General features: G+C 29.6%; 1 protein-coding gene across 4 annotated transcripts in view; it reads left to right on the top strand.

The window, feature by feature from the left end:
• Positions 1-13,113, top strand: part of LOC147074539 (neurotrimin-like) — a 101,582-nt gene that overhangs the window by 52,476 nt on the left and 35,993 nt on the right. The window lies entirely within an intron of this gene.

Below are 13,113 nucleotides of genomic sequence, written 5' to 3'. Positions count from 1 at the left end.
ACTTTGAGAAAGTCACATAAATATATTGTGTCCTCACCACATCGATTCCGAAGCTCCCGGATAAAAGGCCAGCGCCTTTCGCAATGTACCACGAGACCCACATACTTTATAAAAGATTGAACAAACCAAATAAACACAATTTAAAAACAAAAATTACTCTTGTTGCTGTCTATAAGTTTGATAGCAATATCCATTAGTTTCATTTAAATAATTACAAAATTGGTTGGTAGATAATATTTACATGAAAGCATTTATAAAGCAATAATAGTCTATTTATTAGTATTTTTTGCAAGAAGGGCAGTAGTTGAATCGGTAGCTAAATCAATAAATTTATAGAGGAAAATGAAGGATGCGATAGTAATAAAAAGGATATAGAGCTGTGTTCTAATCATTGTTTGTTGATAATCTATTAGTTTAAAGTAAGACAAAATTAACGTTCAATATTGTTAGAAACAGAACAATATTGGATATCAAATTAGTCACTTGTTATATTTAAATATAATAGAAATTAAATTGTGCAGAGACAAAAACCGTTTATTAGCGTTAATCAATCAATGGAAAAAATCGATGTTACCTAATTGCATGACAGAAATAATTAATGGGATAATGACCCACAATTTGTTTATTATGTTAATTTTTCCACCACATGTATATATGATATTTTGTTTTATATTGTGTTATTTTCTGAGTGCCCAGCATTTTTATTTTTACGCTTCTTTGTTATTGTTCTTGAAAATCTTTTGGTTACCAAAATTTTAATTGAAATATTTATGTAAAGATTGATTTATGTCAATAAAAAGAGTTGTTTTTGTTAAATACAATTATTATACAAGCATAATATATTATACAATCAATTATTTCACGTGACATTATTTATAAGAATCTGTTGAGACATATTTGCTACCATTGAAATATCATACATTGTTGAATAAAAGTGGACGAATAACCTGGTCAAAAAAATATTAAGCGCTTATATTTGATTCAGAAATAATAAATAATACTTAAAAAAAAGACAAATTAAATAATATGCAATAGATTAACTTGCATCTGTCTATTTTATAGTGTTTATTTAAAAATTTCTGTACATAATAAAAATAATTAAATATTAAAAAATCTTTTTAACACAAGAGACCATCAGCGGGTCTATTCTATACAATAGGCGACTATCGACCGCTAACGTGCTAACGTGATAATGTGTTAGTATTTGTTACATACATTTTATATTGAAATATTATAATTGTAATTGTATTGTAATCAGTTAATCAGTCGAAACTGTCTCTCTCTCTATCGCTCATGCTCTAAATTTTAGCACAGGCAGGGAGCATGCCGTTAAAATATATCATTTATTGCAACAATTAATACCGGCTAATTATAATTGTTACAATACGTGTTAATAATTTGATACAAACATACCCTAGTTAGCGGTTTTAGCGGACGAAAGCAGCCTTTTGTATAGAATAGACCCGCAGATGCAAATACAGTAGGTAGTGTAGTATATTTATAATAGTAGAAAATTTAAACATCCACAGTAGCCTATTTCTTCTAGTAAGCTCTTATTAAGCAGGGTTAATGTGATAATAATAATGCCAATAATACAGTACGTAATGTGATCATAGTACTAAGAATCGAATCCGGAGCAAGGAGATAAGACTAAAAAATTCATCATGTCCGATCTTATGGATATCATAATATTATGGATTTTCACAGAGTGGAGGTTTTATTAACAGATTTTTGTTTTGACGAGACACATTATGTTGGCTACTTATTCAACATATTAGGTCTATACTCTGGGTCCAAACACACATTGATAAAAAATAACATACAGTTTTTTTTTGTCAGACCTGGGATCCACGACATTATAGGACAAAACGTTAACCGCGTGTGCACACTACGAAATACACCGTTGTTATTTTGTTAAAAAAATTGTATAGTTTTACGGTAACATAATACAATTTCACATTCATCTAAAAAGTTACAAACTTTTATAGAACGATTTAAAAATAAATCAAAGACTAATAAGAAGTAAGACCTGAGTTTATTTAGAAATGATTCTCGAATATCAGCTACCCTTTCGCTGAATTCGTTTACAAATTAATTTAAATAATTTCTATACATTTTAGGCAAACATTGAACGCCACGTTATAATTTCGGGAAAGTTTATAGAATAATAGCGATCTGCATATTGAAACAGTTCAAAAATTATTCGCTTCGATTGGAATAAATTTACATCGTTTCACAATAATTTTGCGAGACAATCCCACATAAAGTAAGAATTTCGTTTATAATTCCGGCATCGTAAAATAACGTTTTCTTTTGATTATTGAACATTGAATAATCACATTTTTCTTCAAAATAAATACAACGATTTCTTTATGGTTATTTTGTGCTAAATATTTTGCTTGATATTATTATGTAGATAATAAAAATAGCTTTATAATTTACTTGAAAGGTATTTTGACAAAATAATTCCTTTTTTATTTTTTTTACACTGTGTTATTTTACAACGTTTTTATTAGCTCGTATTCTTGTTGGTCCGGTAATTGCTTGTCCAGTACAAATCTTGCAATCGATTTTAACTAATTTCCCGACTAGCTAGACATTTGAAACTTTTAGAATAAATCAGCACACAATGCCAATGCATTCTTTTATTACTTTTAACCATTTTTAAGCTGAATTGAATTCATTTTCAGTTAATTCTGTTTTGTATGAAAAGTTATTTCAAAAAAATCCGTAAAAAGTAAAAGACTATTATTGGTTGTTGAGGGGGTGGTCCTAGCAATTAAATTATTTAATATACGTGCGTTACTATGAAAATCAAAATAAAATGTCAAAATGACATTTCAGTATTCTATATTTGTTTATTTGTTTGTTTTTTATTTACTTCATATCAAGTACAAGTTTTAGCATATTGTGCATAATAATTCAACAGAAAATTTAAAAACGTTGTATGTAAAAAGTTCTTTTTATCTTGTAATTATTCAAATATATTATTATATTTACATTTAAAGGCACTACAGTATCTATAAAGTTGCAATTAAATATATATTATAATATAATATAATAAGTATAATAATTATTATGAGCTTGATTAATTTGTATATTTCTGTATCTACTATATATAGTTATATGACATTGAAATTATGATGTATTATTTTTCTATAAAATACATTACAAGTAATATAATATTATAGGTTAACTCTATGTCATCATCATTTATGGCACAATAATCCTTGGTTGGCTTCCTTCAAAAACTTACTCCATCCTGGACGATCCAGCACCGACACTCTCCAGTTCCTTTGACCGAGAATTATTAAATCTCTTGTGGAGCAGTTCTGCAAGCAGTAATGTCTGCCTTGTATTTATCTAACTCCTCAAGTAGCAGTTTAAGTACACCAGCGCATCTATTATATAAATACACATTACTACTAACGGCCGCTATCGGTGATTATCGAGGGTAGTTTATCATATTATTGCCTAAAGCCGTCTAAACAGTGAAAACTGTCTATCTTGTTCTAAAAGTTAGCACAGTCCAGAGAGGTGCTGTTAGAACATAGAACTTATTGTAACAATTACGATAATTGATTATAACATATCATTAACTGATAATATTTATCAATTTAACCGTCAATACTGCCTAGTGCATATAATACTGGTATACAAATTATTTATCGTTATTAAATTTTCTATTCATATATAAACTGATTTATTTTTAAATACGACATTTAATATTATTATACTTTAAACTACTGATTAAATCAAACTTTTTTCTATATGCATAGTAGATAGTCACTTTTTTAAGCTTTTGGCGAAGAACCAAATCCAGCTTTCGTTATGGCAATATTTTACGATAAATTGTGAAATATGAGCTTGAGCAATAATAGAATATGCGCTAGTTATCGAGCCCTGACAGCTTTTAGACTGTGCACTATCGTTCCAGAGCTTTACTATCTAATAATCAATATCAATATTTGATGTGAAAACTCTTTTAACTTATATGAAAAATTCCATTAGATGGGAAAATTATAATTTTATTACATGAAATTTTCAAAGTGGTGGAATGATCCAATAAAAACATTATTTTGGAGTTCTTTATTTGTTTTTTTTTATAACCAAAAAACGCGTAACCTTAATCTACATTGTAAAATCATTATAATAATAAAATGTATTATATCTTTTGACTCATTGATTCCTACGTAGTTTAATAATTCTATATTTAATTTATTATTTTGTTTGACAGGACTTTCAATTTTGTATTACGTGATTTGTCAACAAAAGCGCACTTTTAATGAATTATGGAATTGTGATACTAATATATTATAGTATCATCATTTTTACTTATAAATAAATCATAATATAAACCTTTGCAGTATTTTAAAATAAATTTAGAGATTTTCTTCGATTTTTTGCCAATTTATTTCAGCCTTTGAATCCAATTGTGGATAAAAAAAATACTTACACATATTTATTCCAAAAATCAGTGATAATATACAAATCTTTAATCAGTTGATCGCATGTGCCCTATGTCGACTTTTAGATATGATTTTGTATTTAAAAAGTTCTTATTGATACACCTTAACGCAAATTCTAAATTAAGCTGACTCGTTTGTTTTAATCAGATACAACGATAACATGTGCCACCTGTCAATATTTTTGGATATGGCGATATGCTAGTACTGTGGTACTAGTAGATACCTGTCAAAATATTATGAGAGTAATACTCTGGTGGCACTGCCCCTTGTCCTTTTTTTCTAATACCTATTTAATATTATTATTTCATGACGAAACAAATTCAAATAATATCGGCTGTAATTATTATTGATATTAAATGACCGCTTTGTTCATATTTTGATATTTTGAAATCATTTAATTTATATTTGTTTTTACAATAATATCAAAGCATAATAATTTGAAAGAAGCTTTTATTAAAGTTTTTTTTTCTACTCCTTACTTTAAATCAATCATTTTTATGATCAAAATCAGTGATCGCCAAACAGTCGAGAGCTACCAGTAGCTCGTTGTTCTACCTACTTATGTAAATCAACGTTTTCCACTATGAAGGTGGTTAAAAGTTAATATAGAAACCGACTCACAGATGTACGTACATCTTGATAATTGCATTCTGATAGGAGTGACAAGGTACTCACCGAGAATTGAAAAAAATGTGGAAGAAAGTGAATGCCGCTCTTTTCACTAATTATTTTTACTTTAGCTCTATTATTATTTTTCATTATTATTTTGCTTATAAATAAATAATTATAGTACGCATTTTACGTTTTATTGGAAGTCAGATGTCCTTATTTATTTTAATTACCTAATATAAAACTATTATATTGTGTGATTCGATAAAATACGATGATAAAAAAAAATATAAAGAAGGAATACAATATGTATAAGTAGCTTACCAGACGATTTCAATTTTATAAAGTAGCTCACATCCTTATTGGGTTTGGAGACCACTGATCTAAATCAAGATTTTTCAAGTTTGTGTAAAAATATAAAGCACTCGTCAAACGATAAACATATGTCAAAATTTAGTACGAGATAAAAAATAAGAATGGACAGTGTAGGTGTGAAAAAATATATTAAATATTAAATATTATAATATTGTAGTTTGTGAGAAAATCTCAAGTGGCAATTTTAGTACATACTCGTACAATATAAAAAATGTGTCGTCTTTCACCTTGTAGCATCGAGTATGCAGCAATCTACCAGTCTTTTATGTCCATTGTTCGCTAGCTTTACATAGTAAAGAATTCACTTTATACATGAAATGCAAGTACTGGGGCTCAACTACAAATAGTAACAATGCATTCTACTCGCGACGTACAGGAGCAGCGCGAATTTTATACTAAGTATTGCAGGGTTGGTTAATTTAATCACGATATAATTCAGCGTAACATCGTTTCAACTGTAGTCAGTATTATTGTATTTTAATCGTTGCAATAATGTTTCGTTTCAAACCCCAGATTTTGAAGAGAGTAAATTAAAGAAAGATAGGTACACACTAGAAGATATATAAATCTAAGATTATATATATTATGTTTACTGTAGTAACAATAGGTATTAAATAAAACCTACTTTAAAAATAATAAAGTGACTTTTAGAATCAAAACAATACATGTCCATTTATTTAAATCAGTATTATATATGTCGCTACATTTTAAAATCAGCCAAGTCTACCTTAAGGTATTTTTGACTTTTTTGTGAATTGCTGAAGAACTACTGCTTTTTAATATTTATGTATTATCAAAATGTGGAAATTATTAATTTTAAATATTCTATACTTGAAATAATATGAACTTTCACCCTTGTGACTGTGTATTTGAGAAAACGAACAGCTGTTTTTCTCATATTCATCTATTAAGGACTTGGCTGATTTTGAAATCAAGCGACACATAAACGGTAATATATACAACACGTCAACTTCTTTGATATTTTAAGAGAATTATTTACAAGATTTTAAAATGAACATACATAATTTGACACATAAGATTTTATAATTTTATTTTTAAATTTCATACACAGTTTTGCATTTTTTTAATGATCTTCATTGACTTCTATGAAATTTATTTTTCAATATCGTATAATTATATAATTATAATTTACGTATATAGTATAATTTTCGGTAGGTAACAAAATTAAAACGTAATATTTACAATTACATACACATGAACCCACATATTATGGTATTTTATTCGTCACTTATTATAAGTATATTTCAATCAAACTCAAGAAAGTTTATGATATATTACAATTTAATGGTAAATATTAGACTTGGCTTTATAATAATCATAATACATCATCAAAGGTAGAATGATCGATTATTAAATATTTAGAGCTTACGAATGATACATAAGCTGTATATAAGTATGTTTAATAATAATGTCAGCAATAACATTTACTAATAAAAGTCATAGCATTATAGAGCATCGAAAATTATCATACAGTCTAAAAACAATAAATGTCCATTTTATTCAGCGCAAAAGCATGTTTTGTCTATGGTCTACATTCATGTTAAACTTGACACTCATGATAGTAAATCATAAACCAAGTCTCCCCCTGTGAAACACCAGATAAACAAATGGGCTCTATAAGCAATGTCAGACAAAAACCGATGCCTTATAGAGTCCATTGAATTTAAAGTTTTGATTCAACGATATCTCAATTTGACATTCATCTGACATAACAATATGTTCTTCTCCTGTACCCTTGATATTTATTTATACTAGCTGAGCCAGCTGGCTCTCGCCAATCTGTCTCGCTAGGTCTTGCAGACAGATTGGCGGTGTTGGATTTTAATATAATTGTGAAGTATGCATAGATGGCGCCATAGTTTTCTCTTCGGGATGGGTTTTTTATTCACGTCAGACAGTTTAAGATTTCGCTGATAGTAGTAGAATGAGGTTGCGAAATCCTTCATCCAGCAGTGGATTGATCCTAGTTGATGATGATGATGATAACGATATGAGTATGTAAATAAATATAATATCACCAATTTTGATAAATACAGCAATTCAAATGACAGAAAAGAGTAGAATATGGGTAAGAAGGCCTTTATCTAGCAGTGGATTGGATCAGGTCAATGGTGACAATGACGATATCAATATGTAGATAAATATAATATCACCGATTTTGATAAAAACAGCAATTCAAATCACAGAAAGGAATAGAATCAGACTAGGAAGCCCTTCATCCAGCAGTGGATTGATCCTAGTTGATGATGATACCGATATGAATATGTAGATAAATATAATTTTACTGATTTTGATAAATACAGCAATTCAAAAGACAGAAAGGAGTAGAATCAGGCTAGGTAGGCCTTTATCCAGCAGTGAATTGGTTCAGGTCGATGATGATAATGACAATATGAATATGTAGATAAATATAATATCACCGATTTTGATAAATACAGCAATTAAAATGCAGAAAGGAATAGAATCAGGCTAGGGAGGCCTTTATCCAGCAGTGGATTGGTTCAGGTCGATGTTGATAAGGATGATATAAATAGTTATAGTATCACAAATTCGTTAAACTGCTAGTGGTAGAATCAAGTTGCAAGAACCCTTCATCCAGCAGTGGATTGATCCTAGTTGATGATGATACCGATATGAATATGTAGATAAATATAATTTTACTGATTTTGATAAATACAGCAATTCAAAAGACAGAAAGGAGTAGAATCAGGCTAGGTAGGCCTTTATCCAGCAGTGGATTGGTTCAGGTCGATGATGATAATGACAATATGAATATGTAGATAAATATAATATCACCGATTTTGATAAATACAGCAATTAAAATGCAGAAAGTAATAGAATCAGGCTAGGGAGGCCTTTATCCAGCAGTGGATTGGTTCAGGTCGATGTTAATAAGGATGATATAAATAGGTATAGTATCACAAATTCGTTAAACTGCTAGTGGTAAAATCAGGTTGCGGAACCCTTCATCCAGCAGTGGATTGATCCTAGTTGATAAAAGTTGACAGAAAGGAGTAGAATCAGGGTAGGAAGGCCTTTATCTAGCAGTGGATTGGTTTAAAATGATGATTATGATGACGATATAAATATGAGGATAAATATAATATCACCGATTTTGATAAATACAGGAATTCAAATGACAGAAAGGAATAGAATTAGGCTAGGGAGGCCTTTATCCAGCAGTAGATTGATTTTGGTTGATGATTTAAGTAATATGTATAACACCAATTATTGTTGAATACCTTTTAAATATTTTTGGGTCATATGAGACAATTGAATGTATATAAGTTTCATTGGTTTAAAACATTATCATTTAACAGCCACAAAAAAAATGTTACTTTATCAAATTTTGAAATAATATTCTATGGTTGACCCAGTATTGCCATGTCTACTGAAATTTCAGTAGATCAACTGATATTTTTTGCCAATATACTGAATTTTTGATTTTTTTTCGAAATTCAAGAAATCTACTAATATTTGTGTTTCTCCATAATTGAAAATTAACTGATGATTCTTTTAATAATAAACTTGAAATGATTTACGCATGACCTTTTTTGATGTTATACACTTTTAAATTGACATAAAAAGCATTGTAACTCTACCCAAGAGCGCCATTTTACCCATTAATATCATCATTGCTTACAATAAATTAATATTATTAGTTATTGTTATTCTTATTAGTTTTAAATCATATCTAATAAAACACATTTTTCAAAATCTACTGATATTTTATGAAATCTACTGAATTTTTTTGTCAAAATCTATTAAAATTTTAAATTTTGACTTGGCAACACTGGATTGATCGCATAGTCAGTGTTGCCATGTCTATCTACTGAATTTTTAAATTTTGACTTGGCAACACTGGGCTGATCGCATAGGTTGATCGCATAGATTGATCGCATAGCCAGTGTCGCCATGTCCATCTACTGAATTTTTAAATTTTGACTTGGCAACACTGGGTTGATCGAGTGTTGCCATGTCTACTGAAATTTCAGTAGGTCTACTGAAATTTTTGTCAGGAAAAGAAGAAATTATGATATTTATGATGAACAAAAGTCACTTTTTACATGATTTTTTTTACCAAACACAATCGTTGAATTTCATACATTTTTGTCAATCAATGGTATTTTGAAGAAAAAATCAAAAAATCTACTGAACTTTGTAAATGTTAGTTGGCAACACTGGTTGATACCTTTTAAATATTTTTGGGTTATAATGAGCTAATTAAATGTATATAAGTTTCATTGGTTCAAAAAAAAATTGATTCAACAGCCTTACAAAAAAAAAAAAAAAAGTGACATATTTTAAAATTTTCCTTGGTATCGTAAAACGCCGATATGTCGTACGCCCGCGTTTCAATTAAATGATCAGTATTAATCGGAATTCGTATAAATGTTATTGTTTATTTGAATATTTATAGTTATCTATGGGTGCTTGTTATAAATGTGAGTTATTATATAGTGTTGGGGATTTTTAAATCATTATGAGACGTAAATAATATCACCTGTCGTTTTTTACATAAACAACAAATGACCGATGGTACCTAGTTTTTAAAAGTGATTTTTTTGTGACTGTGTTAAGTTTAATAAAATTGTGCTCACTTCAACTAATAGTCACTTGAATGCATCTGATAAGTAAATATGTGGTGAGTCAATTGAAATACCGTATGTTAGTATACATAGCGTAATAAATTTATAGTGTCAAAAGACTTGATTTCCGTCAGAGGTGTAGAAACTTAACTTAAACAAAGAACTTAATTCATAAAAATTTAAATTAATCAGTTCTAATATGTTTATCGATTAATCTTATTAGGATTAGTTTGTAAAAATTGATTGTATATATCGGTTAAAACGCATTTTAAATTTAAAGCGGCCATCTTTGTTTAGTTGGTTCGAGTGTTGCAAACATTGTGAAAAAATAAATTCCCATATTGTCAATAAAGTGACGAATCGTGCCGTAAAGCTTTAGAGAAACTTCAATATTATATCGCAAGATAACTTAAATTTGGAAAACCCTTCCTTTCACACTCTATATGACTTATTTGAATTTCGAACAATCAATTAGTGTGTTTGACGTTTGAACCCATCGGACATAACGAATAAAGCACACAATCGCTCGCAAAAACGGGCAAAGCTGTAGGATAATAATATATAGAAGATTCTCTTATTTTGTATAATATATAAGATATTAAAAGCATGTTATTCAATTATTTACCTATATAAATATTTTTTTAGTATCGGTGCTGTAAATATAGCGTTGAAACTCTTGTTTGATATTTTTCACTCCCTAGCACGGTGCACTTTCTTGAGTCTTTAACTCGAATAATTTGCTGTGCAATTTTATATTCAGTGACTTCACTTAAGGGGATCGAGCGATTACTTTTTGCATCGCTGGCTCTGAACTCTAGATAGCTCGTTCACGTTCAACTTTCAATTGTTTAGTAAATAACTGAAACGAATGTCCAATATGATCTTTTATTCGCGGATAATGTACGCCACTCATTACAAATCCTTAGATATACGAGGGTGGGTCAATAATTCCTTAGAAAAAAGCATTAAAACAGGTTTTATTTTTGTATTTTTTTTTTATTTCTCAACATAATTTCCTTGGAGCTCAATACACTTGGTTAGACGTTTCTCAATTTTTTTTAAACCGTCAGAAAAATAATTTTTCGGAAGGTCCTCAAAATAAACATTTGTCCGATCGATGACTTCTTCATTTGAAAAAAAAACGTTGTCCACTTAGCCATTTTTTTAAGTTTGGGAAAAGGAAAAAGTCACTGGGGGCTAAATCTGGCGAATACGGTGGGTGGTCGACCAATTCAAACTTCAATTCTTCAATTTTAGCCATTGATCGTAAACATGTGTGAACACGGGCATTGTCCTGATGAAAGAGGATTTTTTTCCTGTTTAAATGAGGCCGTTTTTCTTCAATTTTCTTTTTTAGCTGGTCCAATAAAGATGCATAATAATCCCCTGTTATTGTTTTTCCTTTTTCCAAATAGTCAACGAAAATAATTTCACGTGCATCCCAAAATACAGTAGCCATAACCTTACCAGCTGAATTTACGGGTTTCGCCTTCTTTGGACATGGTTTGCCTTCGCAATCCACTGCTTTGACTGTTCTTTCGTCTCGGGAGTATAGTGGTGTATCCATGTTTCATCTACAGTCACAAAGCGACGAAAAAATTCATCCGGATTGCGTTGCATGAGCGACAACAGGGCTTTAGAGGCCACCACCCTACTGCGTTTATTGTCGACTGTGAGCAAACGCGGCACCCATCTTGCAGAAATATTTTTCATGCCCAATTTGTCATGTAAAATAGAAATGACGCTACCTTTTGAGATCCCTGTAACCTCAATTATCTCACTCAACTTTAATCTTCGGTCACTTAACACCATATCGTGGATTTTATTGATCATTTCTGGTGTAGTCACCTCTACAGGACGTCCTGAGCGTGGTTCATCCTTTGTTGATGTACGACCACGTTGAAATTCATTTAACCAGTTATAAATAGTTGCAAGTGAAGGAGCAGATATGCCGTGAACTAAATCCAACTCATTTTTTATTTCCTTTGCTGTTAACCCTTTTATATTAAAATGTTTAATAACAACTCTAAGCTCAATTTTCTCCATTTTCCATTTTTCCATTTTCCACAAGCAAATTTTTTTTTTAAATGTACGAGAAACACACAACAACCCGACCAATCTGATTGAAACTTCGCAGCATACTGAATCGGTAGTGCCGCTGCATGAAAACAAACCGTTTGCAGTATTAGTCGCGCCACCTGTCGGCTTTTCTAAGGACTTATTGACCCACCCTCGTAGGTTTAATGTCTTGAGACTTTTCGCTGTTTTCTTTTTAAAATTGTTTTCTATGCAATATTTTTTTAAGTATAATTTTATTATTCACGCCAAAGCGAATCATATTAAAATAAACTTTTATGAAGTAGAGGTTATATTAACATAACTTTTAGAATGAATACTGGTTAACTATTGTTTTAATCTATAGGATTTTTTAAATAATACAAATATTTTTTGGCAAATTTCTTGGATAAAGTAGAATATTTTTTTTATAAATAGGTATAATATTTAAAAAAAAAAAATGAAAATTTTGAAATGAACGTTTGATTCTAATGAATCATATTTGCATTCATATGGTGGAGGTTTTATTTACAATAATGTTAACCTAGTTTTTAGATTTTAAAGTATGCATTTTTAGAACCCGCCATTCACAGTTTCATATTAAATTTATATATATAATGTCAATGTGAGTAACCTAATAAAAAAAAGATAATTTACCTACCATTACCGTTTTAAAATTTATAAAAACTTTCTTTGTATTATAAATAGTGTAGATTTATATTAATCATCTTTCGTCATGCAACAGCTTGGGTATGTCCCCTAACATCAAGAACTTTCCAGACTAGTCGGTCCAGGTCAATTCCATGAATATAATTATCTCAATTTAATCGAGAAATTTTTATGCTTTAGTTAGAATATTGGGTTCCCAAAATTACAAGTAAATTTTGTAGTTGTGAGATATGGCGCTACAACTCTTATTGATTCTTTACTCAAAAATTTTCTGTCTCTCAAGATCTTTATTTTGTTTGAAAATCAGAGGACTGTTTCCAGACTTT

This window comes from Rhyacophila brunnea, unplaced genomic scaffold, assembly GCF_057557595.1.
Source record: "Rhyacophila brunnea isolate RB1 unplaced genomic scaffold, BYU_Rbru_1.0 scaffold_16, whole genome shotgun sequence".
Lineage (NCBI taxonomy): Eukaryota > Metazoa > Arthropoda > Insecta > Trichoptera > Rhyacophilidae > Rhyacophila > Rhyacophila brunnea.
This window is presented reverse-complemented; position numbering and strand designations above follow the sequence as displayed.